Source organism: Macrotis lagotis, chromosome 3 (assembly GCF_037893015.1).
Source record: "Macrotis lagotis isolate mMagLag1 chromosome 3, bilby.v1.9.chrom.fasta, whole genome shotgun sequence".
Lineage (NCBI taxonomy): Eukaryota > Metazoa > Chordata > Mammalia > Peramelemorphia > Peramelidae > Macrotis > Macrotis lagotis.
In genome coordinates, this window is record NC_133660.1 from 199,739,471 (window position 1) to 199,756,723 (window position 17,253).

The following is a 17,253-nucleotide window of genomic DNA, read 5'->3' on the forward strand; positions in this document are numbered from 1 at the left end:
TACTCCCATAAAATATAATTATTTCTTATGGTTGATCATTTAGTGTCCTAGTTATTTTTTTAATTCACTACGAATATTTTTACTATTTACTATTTCATTTACTATGACTATCTTTGAACAGATAACTTTTTTAAGGATGGGGTGAAGGATTGTTTGTTTTAGTAATATCTGCCTTTTATATCAACAATTGTGAACTTATTGAATCAAAGGGCATGATTATTTTTGTAACTTAAACTGAGAATTACAAAATTACTCAGAAACAAAAAATACATTTGTAATTTTACCAATAATGAATGTATACAGTCATTTCTCCACAATACTTCTAGCTCTGCATTTTCCCATTTAATTATTTTTACAACTATATGAATCTGATAATAAGCAATGTGCTTTCTTTTCCCTTTTTTGGAGAAAGTATTTGTACCATGCAATGGAATATTAGTACAGTAAAATAAATAGTGAAAGGAAGGACTCAGAGGAGTGCTGGAACTGAATGAACTGATCCAAATCTATTTACGCATATTCAGAAGAACAATAGACAATTATAATAATGTAAATGAAAACAATACCATAGACTAATTGAACTCTGGTTCATTGCAATGACCATTCTTATTTCCTGAGAACTTATAATGAAACACACCTCAGTCCTCTCAGGAGAAAGGTGCAAAACTATGTATCTGGGGTATAATCATATGTGTGTGCACATTCTGTCAAATTTCTTTGTGTCTGATTATTCAGCTGAATTTTTATTTTACATAAAGGAATAATAATAATAATAGCTATCATTTACATAACACAAAAGTTTGTATAGCATTTGCAAATATTATCTCATTTTATGTTCACAATAACCCTGAGATCTGGTTGTAATTGCTATCTTTATTTTACAGAAGAAATTGGGTCAAACAAGTTTTATAACTTGACCAGGCTCACACAGTTAATAAGTGTTTGAGATCATATCAGAATTTGGGTCTAACATCTCAACTATATACTTTACTTTTTTTATTATATACTTTAAAAATCAAACTCTACATAATAGAAGTTTATGCTCTGGTTTCATAAAAAATTTTTCTTTCCTTTTTCTTAATCCTATATGGGAATGTTTGCACTTGTTGGGGGGGGCTTCAAATTCATAAAACCAAAAAAATTAAACATTTTATTGATGCCTTTATAAAGATTATCATACCTTAATTGTGTAAAAATATTTAGCACTTTATTTTTCCTCCGTTACATGTAAAAACAATTTTAACATTCATTTTTAAAACTTTGAGTTCCAAATTCCTTCACTTCTTCCCTTCCTCACTTTCAATCCCTATTGAGAAAACAAATGATTTGATATACGTTAAAAATGTATAGCCGTGAAAAACATTTTTGTGATAATCATGTTGTGAAAGAAAACATAGACTCCTTCCCCCCTGGAAAAAATAAACCTAAAGAAAAATAGAGTTTTAAAAAACGTATGTTTCAGTTTGTATTCAGACACCATCAGTTCTTACTCTGGAGATGGATGACATTCTATATCATAAGTCCTTCAGAGTTGTCTTGGGTCACAGCACTGCTGAGAAAAGCTAAATTATTCACAGTTGATCTTCCCACAATATTGCTGTTACTTTGTATGCAGTACATGTCACATTACATCTGCTTATATAAGTCTTTCCAGGTTTTATTGAGAGAATCCTGCTCATTATTTCTTATAGCAGAATAGCATTCCACTATAATTACATACCACAATTTGTTCAGCCATTTGTCAACCAATGAGCATCTCCTTAAATTCCACTTCCTTGTCACCAAAAAAAAAACAAAACCCTGCTATAAATATCCTTGCACATATAGGTCCTTTTTGTTTTTAATATCTTTTGAAATATAGAACTAGTAATGACATTGCTAGGTCAAAGGGTAGATTTGCTTTTTAATCCTTTAAGAATAGTTCCAAATCACAGAATGATTTAATAATTTCACAAGTCCTCTAACAGTGCATTAATATCTCAATTTCCCTACATCTCCTCTAATATATGTCATTTTCCTTTTCTGTACTATTAGTCAATTTAATAGGTATAAGATAATACCTTAGAATTATTTTAATTTGCATTTCTCCAATCGATAGTCAAAACATTTTTTTAAAAATATGGCATGGCTATAGATAACATTGATAACTGAAAACTGTTTAAATCTTTTGATCATTTATAAATTGGGTAATGGTTCTTAATTTTTTACAAATTTCAGTTCTCTATGTTTGTGAAATGAGGTTTGTATCAGAGTAACTTGCTTCAATATTTCCCCCAAAGTTACTATTGCTAACTGTATTTTCCTCCATCCTATTCTCTCTTATACCCATTTATTCGATTCTCTCTCTCTCTCTCCTTTCACCCTGCCCCACTCAAAAGTATATTGCTTCTGACTAACCTCCCCCCCTTCCTTTCTCTTAACCTCTTCCCCATCCCCTTTTCCTTCCCCTTCTATTTTCCTGTAGGATAAGATAGAATTCGATAACCAATTGAGTATGTATGTTTTTCCCTCTTTGAGCAAATTCTGGTGAGAGTGAGGTTCATTCCTCCCCTTCTCCTTCCCCCTCTTCTCTACTGTAAAAGTTTTTTTTGCCCCTTTTATGTGAAATAATTTACCCCAGTTTTGCTATATATATATATGTGTATATATATATATTTTTTTTCTTTCTCATTGTCCTAATAAATGAGAAAGTTCATATGAGTTATCAGTATCATCTTCCCATGGAGAAATATAAGTACTTCAATATCAATAAGTCCCTAATGTTTTTCTTTTACTGTTTACCTTTTTATGCTTCACTTGAGTCTCATATTTGAAAATCAAATTTTCTACTCAGCTCTGGTCTTTTCATCAGGAAAGTTTGAAAGTTACCTATTTCATCGAATAGCTATTTTTTCTTTTGAAAGAATGTGCTCAGTTTTGTTGGGTAGTTGGTTGCAATCCAGGCTCTTTTGCCTTCCAGAATATCATATTTCAAGTCCTAAAAATTATTAATGTAGAAGATGCTAAATCTTGTGCTATCCTGACTGTTACTCCATGATAATTGAATTGTTTCTTTCACTCACTGTATATAACATTTTCTCCTGGACCTGGAAGCCCTGAAATTTGACTGCAATGGTCCTGGGAATTTTCATTTTGGTATCTCAGGAGGTGATTGGTGGATTCTTTCAATTATTATTTTACCTTCTGCTTCTAGAATATTGGGCAGTTTTCCTTGATAATTTCTTGAAAGATTATTTCTAGGCTTCTTTTTTTGATCCTGGCTTTCAGGTAGTCCAAGAGTTTTTAAATTATTTTTTCTGGATTTATTTTCCAGGTCAGTTGCTTTTCCATTGAGATATTTCATGTTGTCTTCTAGTTTTTCATTTTTTTGGTTTTGATTGTGTCTTGATTTCTCAGGAATTAATTTCCCTTTGTACAATTCTAAACTTTAAGAAATCATTTACTTCAGTGAACTTTATACCTCTTTTTCCATTTGACCAGTTCTGTTTTTAAGATATTCTCCCCATTGACATTTTATATATATATAAATTTTTATTTGGTCCAATCTGGTTTTTAAGTGTTATTTTTTCAGTGTTCTCTCTCTCTCTCTCTCTCTCTCTCTCTCTCTCTCTCTCTCTCTCTCTCTGTGTGTGTGTGTGTGCTTGTGTGTATGTGTCCATTACTAAGCTTCTGTCTCATTTTTCATGATTTTCTTGTATTTCTGTTCCCAATTTTCCCTCTACCTCTTTCACTTGATTTTCAAAATTCTTTTTGAGCTCTTCCACAGCCCAAGACAAATTCTAATTTTTCTTGGAGGTTTTGGAGGTAGGAACTTTGACTTTGGTGTCCTCTCCTAAGTATGCTTGATCTTCCCTATCACCATAATAACTTTCTATGATCAGATTTTTTTCTGTTCTTTCCCCATTTTCCCAACCTATGACTTGATTGTAACTCTTTGAGAAGATAGGGCTCTGCTTCCAGAGTGTGTGGGGGGGTGCACTGTCCCAAGATTCTGGGGCTTTCTGCAGCTATTTTCAGAGATATTTCTAGGGACCTTCAAGTTTTCATTTCTCCCAAGGTAGTGTGATCTAAGGAAAGGTGTTTACTACTCTCTTGACTTGTGTTCTGTTCTTTGGTAACCACAAGCTCTCCTTCCTGCCTTGGAATTGTAAGGATGGTTCCCCACTCCCTTGAAGCAGCAAGGTTTATTGTGTTTGTTGCTCCTCTTCTTGGGACTGGGGGTCCCAAGACTATGACCCAGAACTTGAACTCAAACCTGAGTATGGGGTAAAGCAGCAGAGTTCTGTCTCAGTGATAATAAAGAGACTCCTGTAATCTCTGCCTGATTCCATTGCCAACTGTGAACAGAATGATCCTGAAGCAGCTGCAGCCATTGCTAACACAGTAGCTCTCTAGACTCCTGGTTTGAGGAGTCCTGAGTGGACTATGTTCTAATCTCATCCTGGTGAATAGCCTGCTCCTGTGACCTTCCAAGCAGTCCCTGGAGTCTCTGGGCTAAGAGGTCTGGAAACCACCACCACTGCTTGATTCATTCACACCCGCAGGTCCTCCACCTGTTCCTGGGGGCCAATCTGCACTGCTGCACTTTGCCTTTCTTTCACCCAGATGCTACAGACCTTTCTTGTCATTTTTTTTCAACTTGTCTTGGGCTGCATATTGCTTCACTCTTGTTTTTCTGTTGGTTCTATTCTAGTATTTGTTTAGAGTCACTATTGAAAGGTATTTAGAGGGATTTGGGGGAGAACTCTGGGGAGTCCCTTCCTTCACTCTACCATCTTGCCTCTACCTCCTGTCCTTCCTTAATTGTATCTTCCCTCCCTATCCTTATAACAAAACACAAGTTAAGCAAAACAAGCCGGTACATTGGTCACAATCTGCCATTATTTGCTTTATTCCCCATATATAGTCTAAACACTGAGAGGAGGGAGGTATATTTCATCATCTTCTAAAGTCCAGTTAGGTCAGAACATTGAGATTTATGGGATCATTGATTTAGACCTGAATCTCACATCTACTACACCATCTTCATTTTATAGATGAAGAAACCTAGGCCCAGAGAGGTTAATGGGTTTGCCCAAAATCATATTGGCAGTAAGTACTAGAGAGAGAATTTGAACTCAAACCCAAATCTTGTAATCTTCTAAATGCAAATTAATTTAATCTTCTCTTCCTTTATCATACACATATATACATTCATATAATATATATATAGTTATCCTTGTTCTCTTCTGCCTGCTTGCTTTGCTATAAATTGGTTCATTTGGTTCTTTATTTTCTCTGAATCATTTATATTTTTCTTTTCTCTTGTGCAATAATAATATTCTATCCACACAATTTGTTCAGTTTCTTCAACTAATTTTTTAGTACCCACTTGTTTTCCATTTTTTCCTATCCCAAAAAGAGATGCTGTATACAAATAGGCCTTTCCCTTCTTTCTTTGACCTTCTTTCAATTTATCTTCAGGGGTGGCATCAGTGGGTCAGAGGTTATATATAGTTTAGTGATATTTTTGTAGTACTATTACAAACCATTTTCGAGTGTAGTTGGATCAATTCACAGTTCAGTTTTCAGTGTTTTAGAAAACCCAGAAAATTCAAGAAATAATCCAGTGCATTAACCTCAGTGTTAACACCAGGAAGGATTAGGTGGTTTGTGTTGAGGTGTCACAGGGGGGAAAATTGGAAGAGCAAACCTTTTGGCAAAAGTTTTGAAAGTAAGGAAATAAATGCTTTCCCAGAGATGTCATTATGTGTCACTCCATATGTGTGTATGTGCTCTACATCCAGAGTAGAAGAACCCAGCCTGTTTTAAGTTCAACAAAACATCTTGAATGTCTTTTCAAATGTTTCAAAATCTCCAAATGTGTTTTTCCAATCACTATTTCTTAATTTTATAACTCAAGTGTATGTCAAGGGAAATTTAATCCGTATGTTTCTGATTCTTTTACATTCAACTCATCCAAGTGTTTCATAAGAAACAATTGATGTCTAAGAGTCCTTAGAAGCTTTTTTCTTACAGGCACATTTAAATTTATTTATTCAGAAAGTCAAGCACCATTTTCTCAAAATTTAATGAAATTCTAAAAGTCTTAAATGACTTTGAAAACTACAAATCTGTTAACATTGTCATTAATGATACTTAATAACCAGCATTACTGCTGATATCAGAAAAAGTTCTACTTCTCTTGCATCTGGTTACTGTATTTTTTTGATATTCAGTGACTTCCTTTACATATTATAAATAATCTATATTAATTATCAAATAATTAAGTAGTATTAGATGCCCCTATACTAAATCACCAAGCATACTAAAAAAGGGAAAAAAAATCTCTGCATTCAAGGGGTCAGAGTCAATGGGGGAGATAACATACAAATAATTATGCAAAGAAATAATGATGTTCATAATCAACTCAAATGTAAGAAAAATCATCTGAATTCTCTCTGGTTTGATTTGAGAGGTATCCTGAGTTAAAGTTCCTCCCTCTACTAATGCTTCTGATCTACCATTAGAAAGCCATTCCTTCAGATTAAGCATTGTGTCCTCCATAAAAATGTAAATATCCCTCAGTGAGGTAACAAATTAAGTTATTGAAGCCATAGTATAAGCTAATTTATTAACTCCAGTTCCTTCCTAATACTAAATCACTAGAGAGGATTCAATGTCTAGGGGTAGGAAAGGACAGATAAGGTCAAAGGGGAGAAGATAATAGCAGAAAGGAGAATCTGGAAGATGACAAACTTCTTCTATTCCACATTTCTGTGAGGGGCTTCGTTCCTTCCAAAATAATTGGGAGTAATTTGACATATTGAGTCAAATTTGTTCTTAAAGCTTTCCCTTGAGATACGTTTCCTAAATCAAATGGGGTTTTATTTAAAATTCTAATCACATTTTATATAAACAGCCAAAATATTATGCAACTGGGACCAAAAGTTTTAGATAAACTTATTCATTTCAAATAAGTTTTTCTTTATTTCAAAGAATCATGTGTTTCACAAAAAGCTATTTTAATAAGAGGAATTATAAAAAAAAACTTCTTAAAGTGAATGCTAATTAAGATATAGAATTCAATTAAATATTTTAGATATAAAATAAAACAGTAGCAATTACTATTATAGTCTTTATCTGTTTGAACAGTTATTTTTGCAAAATAATACTGAGGTAAGTAGTAAAAATAGCATTAAACTTACTGACAGCTAAGTGATTCAGAGGAAAAAACAGTGGGCCTGGAATCAGGAAGGATATCTCAGATATGTGTAACCCTTAATTCTGATTGCCTCAATTTGCTCATTTGTAAAATGAGATGGAGAAGGGAAGGGCAAACAACTCCAGTATTTTTGCAAAGGAGTCCCCCAAAGGGGTCTCAAAGAGTTGGAGACAACTGAAAAACAACTGAACAACAGATGAAGAGTTGAGACCCAGATAGCTTAACATTTATTTATTTATTTATTTCTTCCAGAACTTCAAAATTCAGTTTTAATTCCAAATTCTTTCAGAATAGATTTACATTTTCCCCAATTACATGTAAAAACAGTTTTTGACATTCTTTTAAAAAAGTTTTTGAGTTCCAAATTCTCTCCCTCTTCCTTTACTCTCATTGAGAAGGCAAGCAAATTGACATAGGTTATACATGTGCAGTCATGCAAAACATATTTCCATATTAGTCATGTTGTGAAGAAGAGACCAATAAAAAACACAAGAAAAATGAAATTTTAAAAAAGTGTGCTTCAATCTGTGTTTAGACTCCATCAATTCCTTCTCATTTTAAGTCCTTCAATAATTTTTATACATTAAGTTGTATAATGGTGGCAGTTAGGTAGTACTGTGGATAGAGCACCAGTCCCAGAGTCAGGAAAAACCTGAGCTCAAATTTGACTCAGAAACTATATGCAAGTCACTTAATCCTAATTGCTTCAAAAAAGGTATTAAAAAAAGATAAATAATGGTCAGCTGGAGCATATTTAGAAGATGACTAAAAGGCCCTAGAGATGATGCTACAGGTACTCTGCTTGAAAGAATTAAAACTATGTATCCTGGAGGGCAGCTAGGTGGCGCAGTGGATAGAGCACCAGCCCTGGAGTCAGGAGTATCTGAGTTCAAATCCGGCCTCAGACAATAATTACCTAGCTGTGTGGCTTTGGGCAAGCTACTTAACCCCATTGCCTTGCAAAAAAGAAAAGAAAAAAAACTATATATCCTGGAGCAGCAATGACTTGGAGAGTAGAGGAAAACTGGAATGCCTTCCCTTCTTCATTTGTCTTCCTATATGGCTTATACTTGACTAATTTCTCTTCCACCTAATTAGAATGTGTGATTCCTGAGGGCAGGGACTGTTTTCTTTTTCCTTTCTTCGTATCCCAAGTTATTAACATAGTGCTTAATAATCCTTATTATTGACTGACTGTAAGAAATGGTAACATGATACTTCTAAAATTATAGATTACTTACATATTTGCCATGGGTATTCAATCCTTGCTTATCCATTGAGTATAGGGCCATATATTTAATGCTAGAATGAACCTTTTTGACTGTGTAGTCATCTTATCAAAGAGACCTCAGAGTCCATCTCATCCAACTCTCCATTTTACTTATGAGGAAACTAAAGCCAGATGGGGCTAATTCAATTTGCCTAAGGTCACAGAGTAATAAGCAATAGAGCTGACATTTGAACCTATGTATTTGAACCTCAATCACCCATACTTTTCTCTGAACTGGACCCATTTGAGTAATAATTGATATCGTTTTTCAATTGGATACTTCACCTTCTAGCAGCCTGCCATTAGGATATTTCTCCTCTGTTAAGCTTGTTACTTTAGCAAATGTCAGACAGGAGAAAATGCAAACTAGTAATTATTAAGCAGTGACTTCTGGAAGATGGGGCATGAAGTTATTGCAAGGGATTCTTGAATTCATATGAAAACCTGATATTTTAATCCTAATTTACCTCTGACAAAATATGTATATGACTCATTGTAGTTAATAAATGAATGAACAATGTCTTATATAGTCACATATATACGTTGATTTCTTGAATGTATCTGGATACTTTTTCAGTAATAAAACAGAATTCATTTAAATTTATTTATTAATGAATTCATGATATTTTCTGAATCAACAGCTGAAGAAATAATTATTATCCTATAGTAGACTTCAGAAGCTTTTAATGATAAAATGAGGCTCTCTTACTTGAATCTGAAGTCACTTAACTTGTTGATCTTAGAGTTCTTTTTTATCTCAAAACTATATCATTTGCTGCTAAAAGTTGTATGAGCAAAATGAGCTGTAACAAGAGAATGTTGGATATATAGTAACAGCAATATTGTTTTAAGAACAACTTATAGGGGGTGGGGAGGGAAGTAAGATTGGGGGAAAATTGTAAAACTCAAATAATATCTTTAATAAAAAAAATTTAAAAAAGAACAACTTATAGAAACTAAGTCATTTTTACTATTATGAATAGCCAAATTAGCTACAAAGATCATATGAAAGAAGGCACTGTCTGCATTTTTCTGAAAGAAGTGATAAATAGAAGTGTTTAGTTCATTTACCAGATGCTTATGTTGAGTTCCAGTTCTGTACTCCCTCAATCTTCCCCAGGTGAGCTTTGGAGGGGTGGAAGACAAGGGAGACAGACAGACAAGGGAGACAGACAAGGGAGACAGACAGACAAGGGAGACAGACAGACAGACAAGGGGAGACAGACAGACAGACAAGGGAGACAGACAGACAGACAGACAAGGGAGACAGACAAACAGACAGACAAGGGAGACAGACAGACAAGGGAGGCAGACAGACAGACAAGGGAGGGAGACAAGTACTCCATCAAGATCTCCAAGTGTTCCCTTTATTCACCAAAATACCAGTGCTTAAATACCTTCCCAGTCTCTAATTCACTCCCCCTCCTATGGCACTTAATAAAATATGACTCAAGTGCTCAAGGACACCAGGTGAAGATAATTTACAGTACACACACACACACACACACACACACACACACACACACACACACACACACAGGCCCCTACCATAGAAGTATATGTAGAATTATTAAAAATATACCCACAGTTGTGTCTAATAGTGGGCATCTTTGGGGAGGGGGGAAAGAAAAAAAGAAATTTACATCATACCTTTAATATATATTTAAATGTAATGGTTGTATATAATCAATTTGCAGTTTCATGTGCAATCATCTTTTTAAAAAGTTTATTGTCTTAAAATACTTATTTTATTTCATAAATTGAAAATAAATAAAATACATTTTTAAAAATCCCTATGATCTTATACATATTCAAGTTGACTGAATTTTGTTCTTGGGCTACAGTATGATTAATATTCCAACCCCCCTGACCTCTGAAGAATTCCAATTAATTACTTATCTGCCTATCAATTGATTGTGAGCTATGAATCATGATGATTTGAACATTATGCAGCAGTAGTTTTTGTATTGTTCCAATTGTAAGATGCATCATCAAAATGACATTTCTTTGAAAAATAAAAGATATTGAAAAATAATATTGATAATGATAATAAGGGTACTAACCTATCATTGTACAATTAATGCTTTAAAGTTTACAAAGATTTTTCCTCACTCACACTAACCACCTGTACATGTTGTACAAAAATTGTAATTTCATTTATAGAGCTGAGAAAACTGAGAAACAGAGAATTTAATTCATTATAGACTAGATCCAGGTCTTATACAAAACGAATTCAGGGGACGGCTAGGTGGCGCAGTGGACAAAGCACCAGCCTTGGAGTCAGGAGTACCTGGGTTCAAATCCATCTCAGACACTTAATAATTACCTAGCTGTGTGGCCTTGCATTTGCCTTGCAAAAACCTAAAAAAAAATGAATTCAGAAAAAAATGTGACCTGGACTCAGACCAATACCATATATACAGCAAGTTTAACAACATTTATTCCTCCAGTTAATTTCCAGTAATAAAAACAGCTAGATGGTATAGTAGATAGAACACTGGGCTTGGAATGAGGAAAACACATTTCCTAAATTCATATCTGACCTCAGAGACTTACTAGTTGTGTGACACTGGGCAAGTCACTAAACCTGTTTACCTCAGTCTCTTTATCTATATGAGTACAGGAAAGACTCCAATCCAGTGGTAATCCACTCCAGTGACAAACCACTCCAGTATCTTTGCCAGAAGAACCCAAGTTAGGGTAATGAAGAATTAGACATGAATGAAAAATAACTAAACTACAAGTAAAATCAACTTACAAAGTTTACTACAACATAGAAGAATTGCCTTCTCTTTTAGTTTGGAGACTGCTTGCATCAGAAGAAATTAGGCATTCTTGAAAAGGATGGACTAAAGATGATTTAAATCAGATGATTTAAATGCAGATGATTTAAATCTTTCTTTTTTCTTCTGTGTTCTAGGTCTACCCCCTGTGATATCAAACTAAATTAAATTGAACTGATAGCTGTCCTTTAGCAGGCTATATTGTTTATATTCTAGTTTACAGCTCCTTACTAAACTTTGGCAAATTCTTCACCCCCCCCCATACTCCTAAGATTTTGAAAGGAAGATTCATTTCACAAGTTTCACTTAGCACAATACATCTAAAAAAGAGATTAAAATGCAAGGAAAGATCAAGGACTCAGAATTTATTACAAACACAAAGAACAAAATCACAAAAAATTCATTTTGCATTTCAAAATTGTCCCCATTAAACTTAAAAAAAAACCCAAAACACTTAAACGTAGGTATCTTACATGGAAGTAAATGGAATGAACTAGAACAAACTTGTTAAATATTTTGCTCTTAAATTGCAGACATAGCTCTATATTTGTTTTACCAAAAAACTATGTCTCCCAACACGCATCTCAGATAGTGTTCCTTGTAATGTCGTATAAAAGCAACATTTAACATAATTGAAACTGCTTTAATCTAAATGTGCTTACTGCTTAAGTACATTTCTACACTATAACCTACAACATAACTTTAGAAAAGCTGAAATTATTTAACAGTTAAAGTCTATTCAACTTGGTTCTTATATCCTAGATGAATGTTTTTCTGCATTCAAAAATGCTAAACCTGAAATTTATAAAACAATTCTGATTTCACTTACAGTAAAAATGTAATAAACCGTATATTACAAAACTGTTAAACTTTGCTTTTGTTTGTATTTTATTCTTAAAAAAAGTTGACCAAGAGTCAGTGATTAGGAATATATTCCTCATCCATCACTCATACTGGACATACCAGACATCCCTTCCATCCCATTTATTCCTATATTTATGCTACTTTAGTAGTTGCTATTCTTCAGTCCTGGACTCTTCATTTGTTTGAAAATCACTTAAAACTTGGTCATATCTTTGATGCCGCTTTGACCACTGTAATTTCCTTTGTAATCCCCACTCAACTGTTGGCTATGGTGGTTCATAACTGAATTGGTTTGACAAATTCATGGCTCCTAGCATTTGGCTACCTGTAAGCACCACCACTCACTCCTAATATAGAAATCAAGAATAGTTTTACATATCTAAATGGTTTATTTGTTTTTTCTTTTGTCCTGGCTGCCACAGCATCTTTTTTGGTAATTTAATATTTTATTTTCCCCAATCACATATAAAAGCAATTTTAACATTCTTTTTTCAAATTTTGAGTTCCAAATTCTGTCCCTCTCTCTCCCTCCTTATTGAGAAGGTAAGTAATTTGACATGGGTTTTACATGTGCAGGCATGGAAATCTCATTTCCATGTAGGTCATGCTGTGAAAGAAAGACAAACCAAAAAAACTGAAGGCAAATAATAAAGAAAAATATATTTCATTTGTATTTAGGCCACAGCATTTCCAGGAGTAGCAAATTCAATATCTGTTTCTCCAGTCACTCTGCCATCAGGTTCAATGTTAATGTGTACTCAGAGTTGAGTGGTGAGAAAAAAATTGTAAATGTAATTTTCCGAGTTCTGTAAGGAATTACTTTCATGTGTATGCAATGGCTTGTTGTACTCTGGAAAGTAGATTCACCATCTCTATAGCTATGATCAGACATTCCTGAAAAATAGTCACTGAGGTCTATTCCAAATCTGTCTGATCTCAAACCATATCCATGATTATGTCTATTATTATTATTGTCATCATAAGCTCCTTGTCCTTCACCAAAAGCATCATGCCTTATTCTTTCCAATCCAGTTCCTCTACAAATACTAGTTTTGCATCTTCCAGTCCCAGGATTGTTATGAGGATCTGGCTGCTGAATAATCATTAGTTTTAAGGATGATCATGAGTATGAGCTGTTGCCCAAATGCTCTTGAAGATTTATTTCGATGTACCTGTGCCCTATTACTTCCTTGTGTTTCTCTAGAGCCCTTTCATCTATTTCCTGTGAAGCATACTGCATGAAGTTTCCCCCTGTATTCTTCTGTTGAAAGTTCTCTGGCAAAGTTATCTCATTTAGCAGAATTTTCATGCTGAAAAAACTGAACAATTTTTTTCCTTACTACAGTCAAATGGGAATTCTCTAAGGTACACAAAACCATCATTGACAGTGTCAAAACTATTTGGACTAGTATTCTTCATCACCTAATACATCTCAATTTTTTTACATGAATACTTAAGTATATTTATGTCCCCTGATTTTTTATGTCTTTTTTGTGCCAATTTGACTTCATCTTCTGATTCAAGTTCATAGTTGTACTGCTTCTACTTACTATAATTGTTGTTTTGTCTACATTCTTGGATAAAGATGAAATGAATGTCTGGTGCCCCATTTTGAAATTTGCATTCCAAGAAGAATGTTATACTTCATTGGTTGAGTAGGATCAGAGCAAGCCCTGGACCTTGACCGTGAAGCTGTCTCCATCTTCCGTGTTCAGTATCATTTTGTTCAGTCAGTGGTGACAGTTCAATGCCTGAATTTGGCATAGCTCTAAAGAAAAAACCTGGCAAATGCATTTTAAAAAATATTGACATTCTAGTACTTGTTGGTTCTCCAACCTACTTTCCATAGAAAAAGAAGCAATGTATTTCTAAGCAATCAATGGAAGATATTAAATGAACAACAGTTCAGTGAACTGATTGATCATTTAAAGGGCTAGCATGTCTGTTTGTAGTGGCAAAGAATTGGAAATTGAGGGGATGCTTATCAATTGGGGAATGGTTGAACAAATTGTGGTATATGTATGTGATGGAACACTATTATTCTATAAGAAATCATGAGGGGTAGAATTTCAGAAAAGCCTGGGAAGACTTGCATGAATTGGTGTTGAGTGAGATGAGAAGAACTGGAAGAATATTATATACCTTAACAACAACATGGGGTAATGATCACCCTTGATGAACTTACTCACTCAATCAGTACATTGAACAGTGCCAATTTGAGGAGATTAATGATGGAGAATACCATCTGTATCCAGAGAAGGAACTGTGAAGTTTAAATGAAGACCAAAGATGAATATCTTCAATTTTTAAAAGTTGTCTCATGTTATTATATAATTTTACTATCTTTAATGTTTCCTTTCTTCCTTTTGAATCTGTTTCTTTTCTCAACTTTTCTCAACTCATTCAGTTTTGATCTATGCATACCATGGAAGCAAATATAAAAACTTTATCAGATGGTTTTCTGTTGGGAGGAGCAGGGAGAGAAGGACTGGAGGGGAGAAAATGTAAAATTCAAAACTTTGCAAAAAAAAAAGATTTGTAGAAACTTCCATTGTATGTAACTGGAAAACAAATAAAATAGTAATATAATTTTAAAAATAAGGGGCTAACATGACTCTTAAAATGAGTTAACTTCTCGATTTGGGCCAGTAGTTTTATAGTCATCTTTCGAATGAAACAGTTTGGAAGAAGCTTCATTTTTAGAGGTTTTTTCTCCCCTCTTGCTGATGAAAAATGTGTTGACAGCTTATTACAGTATTTAAATACAAGTGCAATAGCTGTTTCATGGAAATTGATGTAATGACATACAGTCAACATCATATGACATAAAGATCTTTGGGAATTATTAAGGGAATTTTTGTTACCTGCCTCTTGGTTAGATTTTTGCCTGAGTTGTTTGCATTTTCATTTTTGCTTACATCCTCCATGTGGCATTGCCCTCCAGTTTTTACTTAAATTTAAGTCAAGGCCCCCAACACAGAAAGCAGCCCTCTTTATTCTGTACATTTCCATTGTAATAACCTTCATCTCAGGGAGAATCTCTGTGGAATTCTGGGAAACAGCAGAGTTAGCCAGACCTGGGGTGAAGAGAATCAAAGAGCCCCTTTTTCAGCAAATGTTTTGAGAATAGGAATCTGAGATAAAGGACATCAAAGAGTGATAGGTTCTGAAAATAGCTTTTGCTCTTCCAATAATAATAACTCACATTTCTAAGACCCTTTAGGTCTACAAAAACACTTTGCAGATGCTGTCTTTTTGAATAAAAGCATAAGTGGTATTTTTAAAAAAAATCAAATTTGAATAGAACACAAAGCTGGAAAGGAGAACCAACATACTCACTGGCAGTCAGGATCCAGAAAGATCTTGTTATTATAGAAAAATGAACTGAATCTAGTAAATTGACATTTAATAGGGTTAAATGTAAAGTCTTACACTTGAATTCAACAAATTTACTTCAAAAGTAGAAATTAGATGAGGTATAATTAATAACAACTAATCTGAAAATGATTAGGGCAGGATAGTATCCTACAAGTTCAATATAGGTCATCAACTTTATATTAAAAGCCAGAGAGTTAATGACATCTTAGCCTGTATTGAGAAGGAAGCATTTAATAAATGCTTATTATCTTCTAGGCACTTTGTTAAAAATGCAAATATTCCATTGAATCCTTACAACAATCTTGGCAGGAAGTTGTTATTAAGGAATCTGAGGCAGAAATTGTTAAGCGACTTGTCCAAAGTCTCACAGTTTAGTAAGTCTCTGAGGCTAGATATGAATTCATTTCTCCTTGATCCAAGGTCTAATGATTATCCACAGTGCATCTCAAAAATAATGAAGTTATAATTCTGCTGCTCTCTGATATAGTTGGAAAACATTTAGAACATTCAATCTGTTATGTGATAAATTCATGAAGAACATAAATTAGGTGATGAATGTTCAAAGGAGAATAACAAAGGTTGAAGAAATGGAGGATGATTAATAGAGGGAAGAGAAGACTCACCTGGTAAGTAGAAGAGGGGTTATTTGACCCACAGAGTAGAAATTAGGAAAAAGAGTCATTTGCACTTGATACCATGAAAAACTTTTTAACAATAAGAGTGATTAATAAATTAAATGGGTTGAGTCAGGATACACTAGATTCTTTCTCACTAAAGGTCTTAAAAGTAAAGACTGGGGGACAACATGTCAGGGATAGTATAGTGGAAATTCTTTTTTGAACATGAATTAGAGTTAATCATATCCCAAAATTCTTTTGCCTCTAAATTTCTGTCATTCTATGATTTTTGTTTCTTCTCAACAACTCTGAGTTAGGTTATAGAAGTGTTTTGTCCCCATTTTGTACTGGAGAAAACTGACACTGAAAGAGATAAATGATTTGCTCTTGATCATCCAATTAATAAGTGGCAGAGTCAGAATTCAAAGCCACTCCTCTGAGTCTAAATCTAGTATAATTTATAACATGACATGTTTTCAACTCAATACCTTGACAATGTCATCTTAGTGTCAATCATGCATAAACTTTGGGGATTTAAAAAAAAAGACAACAGATATCTCTCAAGAAGCTCATAGTCTAATGAGGGAGATGATATGCAAATTAGTATAAACAAACTCTCTATATATGTGTATAAATATATGTGATAAATATAATAAAATAAATTAAAATAATTCTAATGAAATATAAATTTATAATCAACCTAATAAATATAAATATAATGTATAATATAAATAATATATAATAAAATATAAATGTAAAATATAAATAAAATCTAATAAAATATAAATATACAATATAAATAAATAACAAAATAAATGAAAAATACAAATATAAATATTATAATTAGCACAAGGAAGGCATAAGTATTAAGGAGTTTGAGAAAAACTTTTTGTAAAACTTAGCATTTATCTGGGGCTTGAAGGGAGGTAATAAGTTAAGAGGCAGGAATGAAGAGGAAGATGATTCCAGGCATAGGAGATGGGCAGAGAAAATGTCCAGAATCAGGATATAGACAGTCTTGTCTGAGAAATAGCAATAACATCAGTGTCAATGGCTCATAGATATGCGGGGAGGAAGTTACAAGGAGTTATATAGGGTTACAAAAATATGGGAATGGTAACAAAGATTACAAATGGT

General features: G+C 33.6%; 1 pseudogene; it reads right to left on the minus strand.

Annotated features, from left to right (window-relative positions):
- Positions 1-12,273: 12,273 nt before the first annotated feature.
- Positions 12,274-13,226, minus strand: LOC141519296 (heterogeneous nuclear ribonucleoprotein H pseudogene; annotated as a pseudogene).
- Positions 13,227-17,253: the final 4,027 nt, after the last annotated feature.